We start from the raw sequence: 18,009 nt of genomic DNA, 5'->3' as shown, positions 1-18,009 counted from the left end.
ATTAGAATTAAAAAATAATATTTTGAAAATGAACATTTAAACTTAATGTAAAACATATGTATTACCTTGAATTACCTTCTATGCTGCCGCATATCCGGAGAGCAAACTGATGATGAAAATAATGATAAGGATGATGATCATGATGATAAAAGATAACATTTGTTGAGTTCTTACTATTTAACACATTACCTACATTTTCTCATTGCCTTTTATGTATATAATATGTTCAATAGACTTTAATAGATAAGTACAAAATAACATCACATATCTCATACAATCTTACTTTTTAAGTTAGATACTATGGTTAAAATAATTATAGAATTCTATTCTCAAATTCACATTATTCACACCAAAATATTTCTTAAAATATTTTGGATTTATATTTTATCTTTTTAAGCTCACCATTAATGTAAATGTATTTACTAGATCCTTAGGGTTTTTTCAAAGAATGCTAACTCTTTTCAAAGTATTTTCTTATTCATTGGTACTAGTTCACACTGAAATTCAAAAGGTAGGGGGACTAGGATAAAAGTCATTCTTGTCCAATTTGTGCTAATAAGCAAGTTAAATGTAGACATTCTCTCAAATCAGCCAATAGGATTGTATTTTCAGCAGACATAGTTAACTCAATTCAACAGAAAAGATACAAGCTAAATTATTCATCTTAATTATATGAAAAATAAACTGAAGCAACACTACTATCCTTATAATCTACTTAGAAATTAAGATTTTCAAATCACCAACAGTTTAGAACATAGCAAAAGCAATTAAAAATGCCTCTAATTGCATTAACTACCTCCTGAATTTCAATAACTAAATCTCATATGAAATTTAAATTAATACAAAATTAATATTAGAACCTACAGGAAGAAAAATAGTGTTCAAATATAACATATTTGTGCCCATTGGCCTTCTTGGACAAAGTTTTAAAATTTATGAAGTTCTTATATACATATCTTTTTTTTCAGATTTTGAAATATTTGTATATATCTAATTAGATATGTAGATGAGACCTAAGTCTAAATATGAAATTTACTGTTTCATAAACACCTTATACATATAACCAGAAGGAATATTATATAATATTTTTAATAATTTTGTGCATGAAACAAATTTTTGCCTACATTTTGATTGCAACCTATCATATGAGGTCAGATGTGGAATTTTCTACTTGTGGCATCATGTTGGTGCTCAAAAAGTTTTAGATTTTGCAGCATTTTGGAGTGGAGGCATCCTTAATCCAAAAATCCAAAATCTGAATTTTGTCTTTCGACTTAGGTCCCAATTCTCAAGATATCTCAGTAAATATATGCAAATATTTCAAAATCTGAAAAAATAAGTAAATCCAAAAACTTCTGTTTTGCATTTTGGATAAGGGACACTCAATTGTATGTATACATGTAATCTCTTGATAAGTATGTATGTGTGTATACGTGTGTGTATTGCTTTTAAACACTACGTCTTTATGTTGAACATGATAATTTAATTTGCCTGCCATACTCAATTCCTTTTAACATAACTTGTCTTCTTCGAACTCTTGAAAGAGATATCCAACATACCAGCTGACCCCACCTGAATGGTTATAGGTATAGGCATACTTTGTTTTATTACACTTCACTTTATCATACTTCACAGATACTGCATTTTTTACATATTGAAGGTTGTGGCAACCGTGCATCAAGCAAGTCTATTGGTGCCATTTTTCCAAAAGCATTTGCTCATTTTGTGTCTCTGTGTCACATTTTGGTAATTCTCACAATATTTCAAACTTTTTCATTATTATTATATCTGTTATGGTTATCCATGATCAGTGATCTTTGATGTTATTATTGTTATTGTTTCAGGACACCACAAACCACACCCAGATAAGACATCAAACTTAATCAATAAATGTCGTGTGTGTTCTGACTGCTCCACCGACCAGCAATTCCCTCATCTCACTCCCTCTCCTTGAGCCTTCCTATTACTTGAGACACAGCAATACTGAAATTATGCCAATTAACCCTACAATCACATCTTACCGTTCAAGTGAAAGGAAGGATACAGTCTCTCACTTTAAATCAAATACTAGAAATCATTAAGCTTAGTGAGGAAGGCATTTGAAAGTCGAGATAGGCTGAATGTTATTCCTTTTGCATCCAACAATTAGCCAGCTTGTGAAGGCAACGGAAAAGTTCTTGAAGGAAGGCCGGGCGCGGTGGCTCATGCCTGTAATCCTAGCACTCTGGGAGGCCGAGGCGGGTGGATCGCTTGAGGTCAGGAGTTCGAGACCAGCCTGAGCGGGACTCTGTCTCTACTAAAAAATAGAAAGAAATTATCTGGACAACTAAAAATATATATAGAAAAAATTAGCTGGGCATGGTGGCGCATGCCTGTAGTCCCAGCTACTCGGGAGGCTGAGGCAGTAGGATCGCTTAAGCCTGGGAGTTTGAGGTTGCTGTGAGCTAGGCTGACACCATGGCACTCACTCTAGCCTGGGCAACAAAATGAGACTCTGTCTCACAAAAAAAAAAAAAAGTTCTTGAAGGAAATTAACAGTGCTACTCTGGTGAACACATGAATAATGATATAAGTGAAATGGCCATATTGCTTGTATAGAGAAAGCTTTAGTGGTCTGGATGGAAGATTAAACTAGTGACAAGATTCCCTTAAGCCAAAGCCTAATCCAGAGCAAGGCCCTAACTCTCTTAATTCTACAAAGGCTGAGAGAGGTGAGGAAGCTGAAGAAGAAAAGGTTGAAGCTAGCGGAGGTTGACTGATGAGGTTTAAGGAAAGAAGCCACCTCCATAACATAAAAATGCAAAGTGAAATGATTGAGAAGCTACAGTGGGTTGTCCAGATCTAATTAAGATAATTAACAAAGGTTGCTACATTAAACAACAGATTTTCAGTGTAGACAAAACAGCCTTCTCTTGGAAGAAGATGCCATCTTGGTCTTTCATACCTAGAGAGAGGAGAAGTCAATTCCTGGCTTCAAAGCTTCAAAGGACAAACTGACTCTCTTTTACAGGCTGCTGTTGACTTTAAGTTGAAGCTAATGCTCACGTACCATTCCAAAACTCCTAGGACCCTTAAGAAATATGCTAAATCTACTCTGCCTATACTTTATAAATGTAACAACAAAGCCTGAATGACAGTACATCTATTTACAGCATGGTATACTGGATAGTTTATGCCCACTCTTGGGACTTAGTGCTGAAAAAAAAAGTCCTTTCACAATATTGCTGCTCATTGACAAGGCACCTAGTGACCCAAGAGCTCTGATGGAGAGGTATAAGGAGATTAATGTTGTTTTATGCCTGATAATAAAATATACATTTTGCAGTCCATAGATCAAGGAGTAATTTTGACTTTCAGGTCCTATTATTTAGGAAATACATTGTGTAAGGCCATAGCTGCCATAGATAGTGATTCCTCTGATGGATCTAGGCAAAGTACATTCAAAACCTTCTTCTGGAAAGGATTTACCATTCTAGATGCCATCAGAACATTTGTGATTCATGGAAGGAGGTAAAAATATTAATATTAAGAGGAGTTTGGAAGAAGTTGACTCCAACCCTCATGGATGACTTTGAGGGGTTCAAGACTTCAGTGGAGGAAGTAACCACACATGTGGTGGAAATACCAAGAGAAGTAGAATTAGAAATGGAGCCTGAAGATGTGACTGAATTGCTGCAATCTCATGATAAAACTTGAACAGATGACAAGTTGATTCTTATAGATGAACAAAGAAAGTGGTTTCTTGAGACGGAGTTTACTCCTGGTGAAGATGCTGTGATCACTGTTGAAATAACAACCAAGGATTTAGAATATTACATAAACTGAGTTGATAAAGCATCAGCAGAGTTTGAGAAGACTGACTCCACTTTTGAAAGAGTCAATCTTCAAAATTTGTTTAAAGTTCTTTGTGTAAAATAATTTCAAACAGCATCACATACTCCGGAGAAATCTTTCATGAATGGAAGAGTCAATCCATGCAACAAACTTCACTGGTATTGTATTTTCAGAAATTGCCACAGCCACCCTAAACTTGAGCAGCTACCACCCTGATCAGTCAGCAGCCGTCAATCTTGAGGAAAGACCCTCCACCATCAAAATGATCATGACTCAGTGAAAGCTCAGATAATTTTTAGTATTTTTTAAAATAAAGTATTTTTAAATTAAAGTTTACACATTTTTAGATGTAATGCTATTGCACACTTATACATTACATTATAGTGTAAACATAACATTTATATGTACTGGGAAGTCAAGAAATTTCATTTGATTTGCTTTATCGCAATATTTGCTTTATTCTGGTGGTCTGGAACCGAACATGCCATAATTTTGAGGTATGCCTGTAATTAGACTGGAGTGGATATCTGATCCTAGGGTACACACTCAATAGTCAAACAATTTTTTTCTTTAATTATATGAAATAAGAGGCATAGAAACTATAGTCAGAAGGCAAAGTGTTCTGGACTGGACAAGTTATACAAAATTTTTGAACAGAGATGACATCACAGCAAATTAAAGCAACCTTCTAAATGATGAATAAGCAGAAAAGGACAGGGAAGTTCAACTGCAGACTACAGAAATGGAACAGACTCTAAGAAACAAGATACCTGCTGGATCAGAAAATTGTGAGGCTGCAGTACTTGTTTTAAGATGTGCTGGTTCCCATAGGTCCGTATTCCATTTTCAAATCCTTTTGAAAACTCACCCAGCCTATTTTTCTTGGAATATGTTGAATGGATGTTTATTCTTTACAACCAAAATGACTTCTTTTTGTTTTGCTTTTTTTAGATAAATGTATGCATCTTGGCAAAAATCTTAGTATATCAGGCCTAAGATACATTTATAAAATTACATCCTATTATTTTGCATTAGAAATAAAAAAAAATATGTTACCATAAAGCAGGTGGCAGAGTTCTTTTGGAAAAGAAAGAAAATACACTGATGGTCTTTAAGTGTGAATAGAGAGGCATCCAAGGCATGCCCATGCAGGCTGCATTCTGACACAGCTGCTGGAGGGTGTGGGAGGGAGGGGTGAAAGCCATGTGAGGTATTGAAGGGAGGTAACTCACATAGCATGGAGGGTGCAGACGTGTGTATGAACACATCTATAAAACGTATCTTCCTAGTAACATGATTCATTTCTTGAAATCAAAGACTGTTTTACTCTCTTGCATATCTCAATGTCTTAAACAGAAACGAGCTCATAGAAGGAGCCAAATAAAAAGTGAATCTAAATTTTGCCTTACTCTATGACCTTGGACAAACCATTTAATCTTGACTGCAACACAGAAGACTCTTATAGCTCTAATAAACTACAGCTCTATGATTGGAATAAATGAATGAATAAATGAATGAATGTTTTCCCAGAACCTGTTAGTACTTACATTGGTAAGGTTAACAAACAACACTATACCTCAAAATCTAGTGGCTTGCTCCCTCCCCGGCTCCCTTCCCCCCCAAATGGCATCTTGTTTACATTACATGTTAGCTGCAGATGAGTGTTGGCCTGCTCCATGTGTTTCCTTCATTATGGAATCCAGGCTAAAGGTGAGGCTCCTAACTTAGACATTGCTCATCTGGTGGCAGAGAGGGAAAAGAGCAATTGGATAACTTTGTGATTATGCTGTAAATTGCTGCTCAGCAATGCTACAAGTTACTTCTACTCACATGTCACTGGCCAAAGTCAGTCACATGGACAGACCTGATGCAGTGGGGTGAAGGAATAATCCTAATACTGCAGACTACATGGCACAGACGGTGGGGGTGGGATGTGATGTAGGACATTTTTGGAGTAGGTATTATTCCCTGGTAGTAGGCCCTCAGTCTTTTGTCATGGATCTTGTATCTGAGATCTAGAAGGACCTTCTTTTTCCATTTTTCTCCTTGGCTATATCTGAAGAGGAGGTTAAAGAATAGCCCTTCTGGGTGGCTCAGAAGGGTTTTCAGTCTATTTTATGCCCATAAAAGTGTGGATCCCCAAATGGGGTTATGGAATAAAATATAGTACTCTCTGTGAAATTTCAATAAACCACAAATAATACTTTAGCATAAACACGTCCCACATATTGCATGGAACATAGTTATACCAAATATATATTATTTGTTGTTTATCTGAAATTCAAATTTAACTAGGCATCCTGTATTTTTATTTACTAACTGGCAACCCTACTATCCAAAGGAAATTTAATGTCTTAAATAATTATAGTCTATTTAATTTCGAGTACTGGCACAACTCTCTCAAAAGCATAGTAAGATTTTTATTTATTCGCTTCTACTCAGTTTTCTGTAAGAACAGATTTTTTATCTTTTTTTCTTAAAGATGCCTTTCTCTCTAGTTTTAACTGCCAATGTTTTAAACTTAGCAGGATTCCATGGAAAGTTCTCACTCTGAGTCTATTTTCCACGAGACATTTTGTCCCATTGAAAAGATTTAATGGGCGCCACATTAGTTACTTCTGAGTTTTAATAACAGATTTTCATACCCTGAATCCCCAATTTGGTCTTTGACATAAGGCTGAGTGTTAATTGGCCTCTGTCACTAAAATTTCCCAATGTTATATTTTCTAGGGGAAAATGAAAAGGAATTACATCTTTTGTCCCTTTGAGTAAACTGTCCAATTCTTTTCTGAGCTCATCTCCTTGAGTACCTTATCAAATGCACCCAACATCGCGAGTGGCTTTCTGTTTGCCAACATCTTCACCTACAGCTGAAGCTCATTCAATATATTACCTGTCTTTTAAGCAATCAGAGGCAACAATTATATTAAATGTTCCACCTGTACACATGCATAATAAGTTGTCATTCGTCCCATCAACAGTGAATACCCTCTTCAACAACTACCCGGTTTGAAAGCCAGTGGCACCTATACTGGTGTTTTGTTTCAGCAGAACACCACATACATGTTCTATTTTCTTAATTAGTTTCACTAGGTTACACTGTAAGATGACAAAATCTTAGTGGCTGATTACAAGGAAGGGTTATTTCTTATTCACATTACAAGATAAATATAGACTGAATTCCTTATGGTTCAGTTCCATGAGATATATTCATTCTGAGATCCACGCTGAAAGAGCAGTTTCTATTTGAGATATTGCTGTTTTTAGAAGGGAGAAACTTAACAACTTAATAACGGATGCTTCTTACAGATGTTGTGAAGTTGGATCCCTAATCACTTCCCTCACATTTCATTGGTCAAAGCAAGTCACATAACAAAGCTTAATATCAGTGCTTCAAGAAGTATAATCTTATCATAGGGAAGGTATATAAATAAATGGGAAGTCTACCATATTACCAAATAATTTTTTAAATAAACTTTTAACTTTAGAACAATTTTAGATTTGCATTATTAATATCTTACATTTGTATGGGTCATTTATCAAAATTAGTGAATCAATATTAATACATTATTCCACATAGATTAGTGTAATTACACTCTGTAATGTTTGCACAATGACAAAATCACCTGACACATTTCTCACAACGTATCCCTGTCATTAAATGACACATGACTGTACTTATTATGGTTCTAATACAGTTAATGTTCTCCCTGAACATTAAACTTCTCTAAGGAAGAGACTGTATCATATTCACCTTTCTCCAACAGTGTCCATTAAAAACTTGCATATAGTAATTACTGTACTTAGTATTATTCTATATTAGGGATAACTAATATTTTCACACCTGCCTAATTGATTACTGTTATTTTACATATGTTGTTTTAATAAATATTTGTTGAAGAAATGACTGATCTTGCTATGGGGAATTACTGAAGCAACTTGCTTATATGGGAAGAAAATTTATGTTGAAGAATAACAAGAATTGTAATAGATGAGGAGAAATGATGAAAATTCTTAAGAGATTTCTTATAAACTTTTTTTTTCTGCAGGAGAAGCGAAGGCAAGTAATGTCTTCATGAAACTGCGCTCTGAAGGTGTTAAAATAGTAGCAAAGTGTTGAGCATTTAAAAGGGACACAGTTGGGTGGTACTACCCAGGTTCAGTGTATTAGAGAGGTTAACGTTAACTTTGCAATCAGTATATACTGTAAAAGTCTAGAAAAGTATTATACAGTTTATGTGTTTCTTAAGCCTCACCTGTGGATGAGGAGAGGGTCATTGAATTTTTCTGGCTAATGAAAATGAGTTATAAAAGTGTTATTTATTCTTGTCATTTTACCATTAATGGAATTAGAGGAAAATAAACACAATGACTAAAATCTCCTACAAAATAAAGCTAATATTTGATTGCAAATTTTCTTCCCTGGAACTCTCTCAAACTATGGGTTTGTGTCATCTCATTGTGAGTCATTAATCAATGCACACCTAGCCAAGAAAATAAATTTAAAAATCAGTTTTATAAGTTTATAAAAATCTAAATTGACTTATCAGCAAGAGAACTAAAGTAAATTTTAAATTATATCTCTCAAAACAAAGATATGGGCCAGGCACGGTGGCTCAAGCGTGTAATTCCAACACTTAGGGAGGCTGAGTCAGGAAGATCGCTTGAGGCCAGGACTTCAAGAGCAGCCTAGGTAACACAGCAAGACACCATCTCTACCAGAAATTAAAAACTTAGCCGGGCATGGTTCCATATGCCTGTAGTCCTAGCTATTGTGGAGGCTAAGGCAAGAGGATCACTTGAGTCCAGGCGTTTGAGGCTACAGTGAGCTGTGATGATGCCACTGTACTCTAGCCCTGAAAACAGAGCAAGACTCTGTCTTAAAAAAAGATATGGATGGAATTCTAGTGTTTTATCACATCTATCACATGTAGCTAGATCTTCCTCAACATGAACATGGCACAGTTGCTAAACAAGAGTGGAAGAAGTGGAAATATCAAGGTCCACTGCTTTTCAGAAGTAGCATGTACAGACTGAGTTTATTGATGCTATATCCATTGAGATAGTCAGTTTTCTGAATCTTACATTTTGTATTCTCACTTACGGAAGGACCTCACCTTGAAAGAATGGTGAGTGAAAATAACTCCAGATCAAGGTGCAGGAGACCTGAGCTGTACTTCCTGCTCTGCCATTTACCATGTTGGGTCTTTGGGTAAAACTTTTAATTTATCTCTGTTTGTCTCAGTTTCCTCTAAAATGAGGAGGTTGGACTAAGTTCTAAAATCACAAATAATGACTGAGGTTTCACCACTTGGCTTTTTTACAATGAGTTAAATAGAGAAACACTATTATCTAGGGATTTTGGTCTGTATATTTCAAACACAAATACAGACTAAGTAACTGAATCTTAGGAGAGTGTTAAACATCTTCTAAAACATGTCACTGTAACGTATCCCTGAGAAACTTTAATTATACAACTATCTAAATACCTGATGGCCTACATTCTCCATTAAATTGACTAAATTTAATGATCAAATTAAAAGTGTCCTCAAACATTAGTCACACAACCAGAATAGCACTTGAGTAGTAGTTACACTCAGTTCTGAAATATGCCAAATTTGTGTTTATAAACAATCTCCATTAAGTCTGACAGGCACTGTTGATCTGAGTTAAGTCTCTAATTCTGGGCATCCAAGGCCTCTGTCCTCTCTTTCTGCATCTCTTATTGTTTTCATGATGAGATGAATTAAAATTCTTATTTGTTATGCATTTGGCGTGCCACCACTCTTCCTGCTCATCTGTGCCTGTAAGATTTTACCCTGCTTGCACAAGTGTTCATGAACGCTCAATTTTGAACAGCTGTGAAGAAGGCTGGTTAACTATTTGTAAACACCACCCAATGATCCTTGACAGTGACGGCAGTCTTGCAGAATACGGAAGTGCTGTTTTATTGAGAGTGATAATGAGTCTGTCCTGTCCAAGGGTCTGGTTATTGCACCAATACTGAACATTATCATTTAGTTGTCTGGTGTAAAATAATGAATTAGTCACATGTTTTTTATGAGTCTACATCCACATTTTTTTCCATAGTGGAAAAAACTATTGTGTACAGCTATGGGCTTTATTGATGTAACTCAGACTTGTACCATGACTATTAATAAGTTTTCTAACTATCTGCCTTTGTTAGCTTTCAGAACAAATACAGAATTTACACCGTGAATCTCTTCTTTTATTAAAAACAAAGAGATAACAAGTTTGCTCACCTAGTGATTGGCATGAATTTTGATGATTACTAATTAGTAGTCATATATAAATGAGAGATGATTTGAAATGGAAAGTAGGATTTGTGGGGAAACATAAAAAATAAAACCAATGAAAATAGAGTTAATAATGTTTGTGAGATTTAATCATTTAATCATATAGTAACATACTATTCACATATTTTATATCATACAGCATGTAATATTATATGTAACAATATATTATTATGAAGACCCGAAAACATTTTTCCTTTATGATAGATGAGCTTAGAAATAGCAATTGTTTTTATTATATCAAATTACAGGTTAACACTAAGGGGACATTCTTAATAATGAGAGTTGAGTAATAGAGACAGTTGCTGTTGAAAAAAGGGCTGGCATCCACCAGGAGATGAGTAAATAGTTGTTGAATAAAGGCACAAAAATTTATGATGAAGGCTTCCACTTTTTTTCTAAAAGCACGTAGCTTGCTAAATTGCAAAGATGTAAATAAAATCTATGTTTCTCATTGCAATTCAAGATCTGTGCTGCTGCCATTTTTATGCACGTAGCTTTATATGCCAAAATCTCCCTTCATGTTACTAAAATAATTTTGTAGATTCCTAGTTTGTAGAAATAGTTTGTGCATGCTTTTCATAAAGTATACACATTACTGAAGTATTTATAAATTTGTTGCTGATATGAATGAGACTTAATTTTAAATTTTATTCTCCAACTGGCTATGACAGGAATGGTAGGAATAAAAATAATATCATTTACACTAAATTATCTTTTTTATCCTAAAATATTTGAGTGCTGACTATGTACAAGGAACTATGTTAGGAATTGTGATAAGTCGTGAAAAACATAGAGAATCTCTCTTTAAGTAGCTTATAGTCTACATGGGCCAATAACCCTGTCTTGAGGAAGGGCAGAATGGAAGAATTCTAGTTGTAACTGTTGAGAAACCATTTTCCCATGGCATTCATGCACTACTCTACATTTTGCTAGCGCGGGCACTGATTACCTAACTGCCTTTTCAATGATGTTTGTACAGTGACTAGACTTGGAAAATAGAAATAGTGTCTCCCACCAGAGCAAAGGGCAAGTTTGCTTACAATCTTGGAAGATATAGCTTCTCCCTTGGCAGCAAAAGGGAGACATGCTTATGACACATTATAAGAGTCAGGCAGCCTCTGCTCAAGGTTCCTCTTCTGTAATGCAACCCACTGTGTGTGCAGGTGTCAATTAGCCGTCTTTGCATCACCCTGGGGGGATTGGGTATCAGAGAACTAGAACAAATACTAAAATCTGCTACTGCTATTGTTATGAGTAATAAATTTTTTGTCCTTGACACAGAAGTCTCCTGTCTTCTGCCAGCATCCATGAAACTGTTGCAGGCTAACTTGTTAGCTTGCAAGTAGAGTAAAATCTCAGATGCTTTAAAGTTCTTGACAGAAAGAACTTTAGTAGGTTGTAACCAGGACAGGCAAGCCAGGGGAAGGGATGTCAGAAAGAACATTGTAAAAAGCATCTATCACGTTCATTGGTCTGGATTGTTCAGCAGCACAAACAAACCTGGGGGAGGGGATAAGAATCTGAATGACTAAAATTGAATAGGAAATCCTAGTCTAAGTTATGGAGTGCCCACTATGTTCTAGGCACTGTTCTCCGCACTTTACAAAAGTTATCTTATTTAAATTTCTACAACTTATCATATAGGTATAGTTGTGTTTCTCATTTTACAGAAGAAGAAACAAAGGCAGAGAAAAGATATTTGTCCAATGTCACACAGTTAGTTAGAGAGAAACAATCAAGACTCTAACCCAAGCTGAGTGACAGACACCAGGGCCCACAGCTCTTAACATTAGACTCTACACCTCAAGTGGGCCTCGAGTTGAGGCTATATCATGAAGGTCTTTGTAAAGCAAACTAAGGACAATGAACTTTATGCCAAGTAAAATGGGTGCTATAGTTTGGATGTTTGATGCCCTCCAAATCTCATGTTCAAATTTTATCCCCAGGGATGGAAGTGGTGGCCTAATGGACAGTGTTTGGGTCATGGGGGTGGATCCCTCATGAATGGCTTGGTGCTGTCCTTGTGGTAATGAGTTCTTGCTCTATTAGTTCTTGTGACAGCTGGTTGTAAAGAAGAGCCTGGCACCTCCCCCCACCCCTTGCTTCCCTCTCTCACTTGCCATCTCTCCATGTGACCTCTGCACATACAGGCTCCCTTTCGCCTTCCACCACATGTGGAAGCAGCCTGAGGACCTCACCAGAAGCAGATGCCAGTGCCACACTTCTTGTACAGCCTGTAGAACTGTGAGTCAAATAAACCTCTTTCCTTTATAAATTACCCAGCCTTAGGTATTCCTTTATAGCACCACAAATGGACGAAAGACAATGGATAACCACCAAGAAGCAGGGAAATGACATGATAGTAGTAAACTTTGTACTCTGGGAAAGGATGAAATCCAAGGCAGTTTAGGCGCTGTTGCAGTAGTCTAGGCTACAGATGATCACAAGAAGATAAAGACAAATTGGGATCTCTTTTGTCAGCTTTTTTGTTTTAATCTGTAGTACCAAGGACAATGTCTGTTAAACAGTGCGTATTCAGTAGATGTATTTCAAATGAATTAATCTGGTCACCATCCTGAAATCTCTTTCTAATCCTAATAACATGGGTGTGCATTTGGTAAAATGGATATGAATGTGTGTGTATGTGTAAGCATGTGTGCACATGTATGTGTGTAAAAAATTGTAAGAGGAGTGTAATCACAAAACTGTGTGACTTTCAGTCCAACTTGCTTTGATGCTGAGCTTTACAGTTGGATGTAATGCTTAATCCCCTTCATTTGAAATCTCATGAAATACTATTTTATAAGCAATGTTGTTGGTCCTTGGGTATCACCACATGTCCTGCTGCAGCCTGGACTTTGCATCAGACAATTGCACTGCTTGAACTGGGTCATTTTTTGTTATACCATCATTAACTTGGGGCCTTTTTGTTAAACTGGAGCTTGCATTGGAAACCTAAATTTCCTGTTTTTAACAGTCATAACATGCAGCCATGAAAGCAGGAATAGAACAGAATAACAAAACTCCAAGTTCTGACTAGACTTTTGGTCTTTACTCTGATGAAATGCAACTAACAAAAAGTTTTCTTGGATGGAGATATGACACTGAGTTTCTGATTTACACCAGATTGAACCTCAGAGAAAACAATGTTTTACTTTACACTGATTATTTTTACTAAAATAAAAAATGATGTATTCAATCAGTTAAAATTTTATTTTAATTAATTTTAATTTAATTAAATAATTTCATTTAAGTGATGCATTAAATTAATATTTAGTTAAATTAATGTTTTTACTTAATTAAAATGTAATAATTTAAAAATATGTAACATAATTTTGCATCACTAGGCTTTTAGGGAAAGTCATTTTTTACACATATGTGAAAAATTCTTGTGAAGGAGAAATTCAATAAATTTCTCTGTATTATTTCAGTATTTGGGGGGATTAGGATGAGGCATTAGGGTTGACATCATTATCCATTATGATGGTCACTTGATTTTCCTTATTTAATTTTATTTAAATTAAAAATATTGAACCATTTTAAAATTCTAACCTAAACCCTATCTGGTGGCAAATCCTATCTGGAGTGAAAATAAAATATACTGAGAATTACCTCTGTGATAGGCACTACAGTAGGCAATTTTATTATTTCACTAAGCCTGACAAACATTACAGGACAGGCATATTTGCCTCAGTATTTTTTAAAGATGAGATTCAGGAAGATTAAATAAATTGGCTATGATTTGAAAACTAGCAAGCAAAAAACTGAACATTGACAACAAATCCATGTGACTCCATGGGACAAAATTATTCATTCTGTTACATATTATATGTTCACTGATTATTTAATTGTGTTTGATTATAATGTCTTTAATATTTCACCTTTACTAACAAGCAATATTCTAGTTTTATTATACTTTTATAAAATTTAAAAATAAAAAGAATAATGTTTTTAAATGAGAATACTTTGATTCTATATTAATAAATATGACAAGTTAAAGAAAATATGATTTTCTAGGAAAAATTGATTAATTAAAAAAATTAAGAAAACAAAAATATGAAAACATTGAAACCTAAAGAAAAAAATAAAATTATAGTAGAAGAAATTGGGAAGTTAGACAAAGAGAAACCTCCCCAAAATGCAAGTAAAGAAAGCTTTAAGTTAAACTCTTAAAGCTTCAAAACTTAAACCAATCAGTATTGCTAATTGTACTTAAGTTATTACATAAAACTAAGAAACACAATGCTTACAAACATCTTTGCTGAAAGCTGAAGAACATTGACACCAACATCTGCCAAAGGCAGGTTAGTAAAGAAAACTTCAAGCTCATTTATTTTTTGTTATTTTTTTGAGACATAATCTCATTCTGTTGCCCACACTTGAGTGCAGTGGTGTGATTATAGCTCACTGTAACCTGGAACTCCTGGGCTCAAGCCAACCTCCTGCCTCAGCCTTTTCAGTAGCTGGGATTATAGGCATGAGTCACAGTGCATGGCCTCAGGATTATTTTTGAACTGTAATTCACAATCCAAAATAAAATTAGATTGTAATGAACACATAGGATAATCTACCAGAATTTTAAAAATAATAATACCCCATAAAAAGTTTATTACTGGAATGCAAGGGTGGTTCAATATTAGGAACTCACAATAATTCATCATGCCAACAAGTTAAAGTAGAAAATATAAATTTCACATAATATTGTATTAATCAAGACACAAGTTAAACTATAAGACCTTAAAGTGACACCAGACTGAATGCAAGGCGAACTAATTTGTTACAATAATGTACAATGAAAAAGATAAATATTCCAATAGATCACTGATTTTGAAGAATTTCAAAGTCCTAGACAACCCAAATAAAAATGCACCTTGAATAACTGTGACCCTTATCCGGAAAAGATTAATAATCACAAAGGCCTTTTTGTTTGTATTTGCTTTTGTTTTAATCATAAAGAATTTGTCAAAAATGTCTTGACACATAATCTTGAGAAATTTCAGAAGGAAGATAAATGCTAAAGGTTTTAAGCCCACAAATTAAAAAAGCTAAATTCTGTGGAAAAAATTTCTTTTCATGTATATCTTAGGAGAACTGCACAAAGTGTCAGATTTATTTAATACCTAAATAGATATAATAAGCCAATAAAAATGTTACAAAAAATATTATAGTTAACATACGTAGATTTTTGCCTGACACTCTTTCTCTTAAAAGAGAGAGAAAAAAGAAATCTCACTTCTAACCCTGTCCCATATGAAGAATGACTCTACACTTGTGCTACCCTATTTTGTTCCCCTGGCCAAAGGTTAAATGAAAGATATGCTCATGACCCAAGCTAAGGCTCTTGAAGTTTCTTGTTTAGTAAATTGGAAGTGCACAATGGTATTCCAGTCCCAGGAACAGCTGGATTCTTGAAGAGGAAATGAAAATATAAAAGCTGGAGATTTTTTAACATGGCTTTCATGTTTTCTATTTTGTAGACTAGGATGTAGAGAAAGCTGGTCCATGAAGATAAAAACTGATAAAAGAGATAGAAGATGAAAGCCATAAAAAGACATAGAGAATAAGAGAAAATACAGTTGAAGTTTTCCAGGGTATATTATTGAGCCCTAACTCCATGTAATTCTGGACTTGATGCAGTTTTTTACCTGGTTTGTGACTTATCTCAGAAGACTTATATTTAATTTTCAGTTATTTGTGGCCTCAAAAATGGTTGTAATATCTTTAAAAGATCAAATCATGTGTTTTGTATTCATTATAAATTACAACCTCTTTGACATTCATTCATTAAGTCATAAAGTTTCCACGATTCTGGAGAAATTCTGAAATAATCTGAACAAAGATGTCAAGTGTTTGTGGCAAATTAGGGTTCAGTGTTCCAATACACCAACAGTTTTGAAATCCAGGATTAAATGAATGACAAGAGAATTTATAAAATCCAGTTGCTCTTACATATTAAAAAATCTTGGAGACCTGAAATCTGTGTTTCAGTTTATAAAATGTATGTAGAAAAAAAGAAACCACAGGATATTACAGAGAAAACACACATCTCAGCCTGTGGGGTGAACAGAGTAGGAGAGACAGGGGAAAGAAGAGAAGAAAAGACACCAGTCTTTATTTCTCTGTTTCACCCCAATCTGGTTCCCCTTAGGAGGAGCCTCAAGATGAAGATTGGGCAACGACAGAAAGCCCCTGAGATGGATGCGGGTAAGTGCTGAAAGAAAAGGAGGCCGGGGTCCCACAACCTCTTGAGTCTTAAGGAGGAGGCACCTTGGCTGAATGTCCCACAGCAACACTGGGCAACTGCCTCTGAGTAATGATGGCTAAATGGCCACAGATGGCACCCCACCCTGCTCTTACCTTTGATTCCACACAGTCTGAACCTAATGAGAGAAATGCCTCAAAGTCACTCTATGCCTGCAGAGGGGAACAGAGAACTCATTGGTTCTTTAGGGAGAGGTCATAAAAGGAGAGGTCAGATAAATATCATGACTGACATTATGGAGAACAGCAGTGGCATGGAAGGTTGGGTGGGGCTACATTAGAGCAGTGGAGCCTGTTTGTACAAGGAAAGAGACCTGCAGGCACTGACTGTACAGAGAAAACAAAATAAAACATAAACATGACTTTCGTCATCCACAGATATCAAAAGTAGATAGATGGCAGCAGGATGAACAATGACCAAGTAGGGCAAAGGATATCCTAGGGAATAATACCACTACTCAAAGTGAGCCTTTCTGATGCCTCATGCTATGTCAAGGTACCATCTTGGCTAAAAGAAAATGAAAAGCAAAACGAACAATTTAAAAATGAAAGAGATGAGTTACCTTTACATACTATATTTAAATTCCATCTATCCTAACTCTTCCTAACACTACTAAAGAGAAGCCAATCTTCAGATAAATAAAAAATAGCTTTAGATAAAAAGAATGTTACTGTTTTCAAATATAAGTTTAGCATATGTGAAATTTAACCACCTACCCTACAGTAATAAAACATAATTACTCTTATAGCCAAGTTCTAACAAATGTCAGCACTGAGCAGAGAAACAAGAGGCTGATTCATTACTGTTGACCCCGTTCCTACACCAGAAGGGATATTGGCTTGGCTGTGACAACTAATAGCAAGAGAGCGACCCATACCTACATTTCGGTTAGGGAGCAGCATGATCATTAATATATAATTAAATTTTTGATATTTATAGACATAGGTGTTGTCTGTAGGAGATTATCACAAACACCCTTTGGTTACCATTGGTTTAAGACCATTAGTAGTCAACCAATTAAGTTTAGTATGGATAATTCTTACCTTTAAGCAATTTGTTGAATTAAGTAATTTTGGAAATCAGAATTCCAATTTGGAGATCCATTTTATTCATTCAATTATGGTTTTATAGTACAGAAGTGGGGAATGCCCTCAAGCAAAAGAAATAGTATGAGTACAGTCTGCTCAGGTCAATGTCTTATATTGAACTCAACTTGTAGTAATGAAAACAAACCTTCCAACTCATGACATTTCCAGAAGCACGTGTGAAATAAGTTGCTCACCTAGTACAGATCTCAATGTGACTGAAAATGCACACATCACAAAATACTGCAGTGTGTATGTGCTAGGACATGTTTTGGGCAGTCCTGGTGAATGACCAAAGTTAATACAATCTTCTTAAGCACTCCCCCATCCTTCAAGAGATGAGTGCAGACTTAAGGGGCAATCATGGGTCAGTGTCAAAGGAAATAAAGAAAGTGAGGGCATGCACTTTCTATTCTGCAGGTCAGTGAGGTCTTGCTGAACCAGTTAGGACCCTAGCCATCTCCACTGCAGAGTGAGGTCTGCTCAGCAGGACTTTGCAGACTCTGCAGGT

General features: G+C 35.4%; 1 pseudogene; it reads left to right on the top strand.

Annotated features, from left to right (window-relative positions):
• The window catches only part of LOC123634843, a 92,975-nt pseudogene that overhangs the window by 31,278 nt on the left and 43,688 nt on the right, over positions 1-18,009 (top strand).

This window comes from Lemur catta, chromosome 3 (assembly GCF_020740605.2).
Source record: "Lemur catta isolate mLemCat1 chromosome 3, mLemCat1.pri, whole genome shotgun sequence".
Taxonomy (NCBI): domain Eukaryota; kingdom Metazoa; phylum Chordata; class Mammalia; order Primates; family Lemuridae; genus Lemur; species Lemur catta.
Note: the sequence above shows the minus strand (reverse complement) of the source record. Positions and strands in the feature narration are given on the sequence as shown.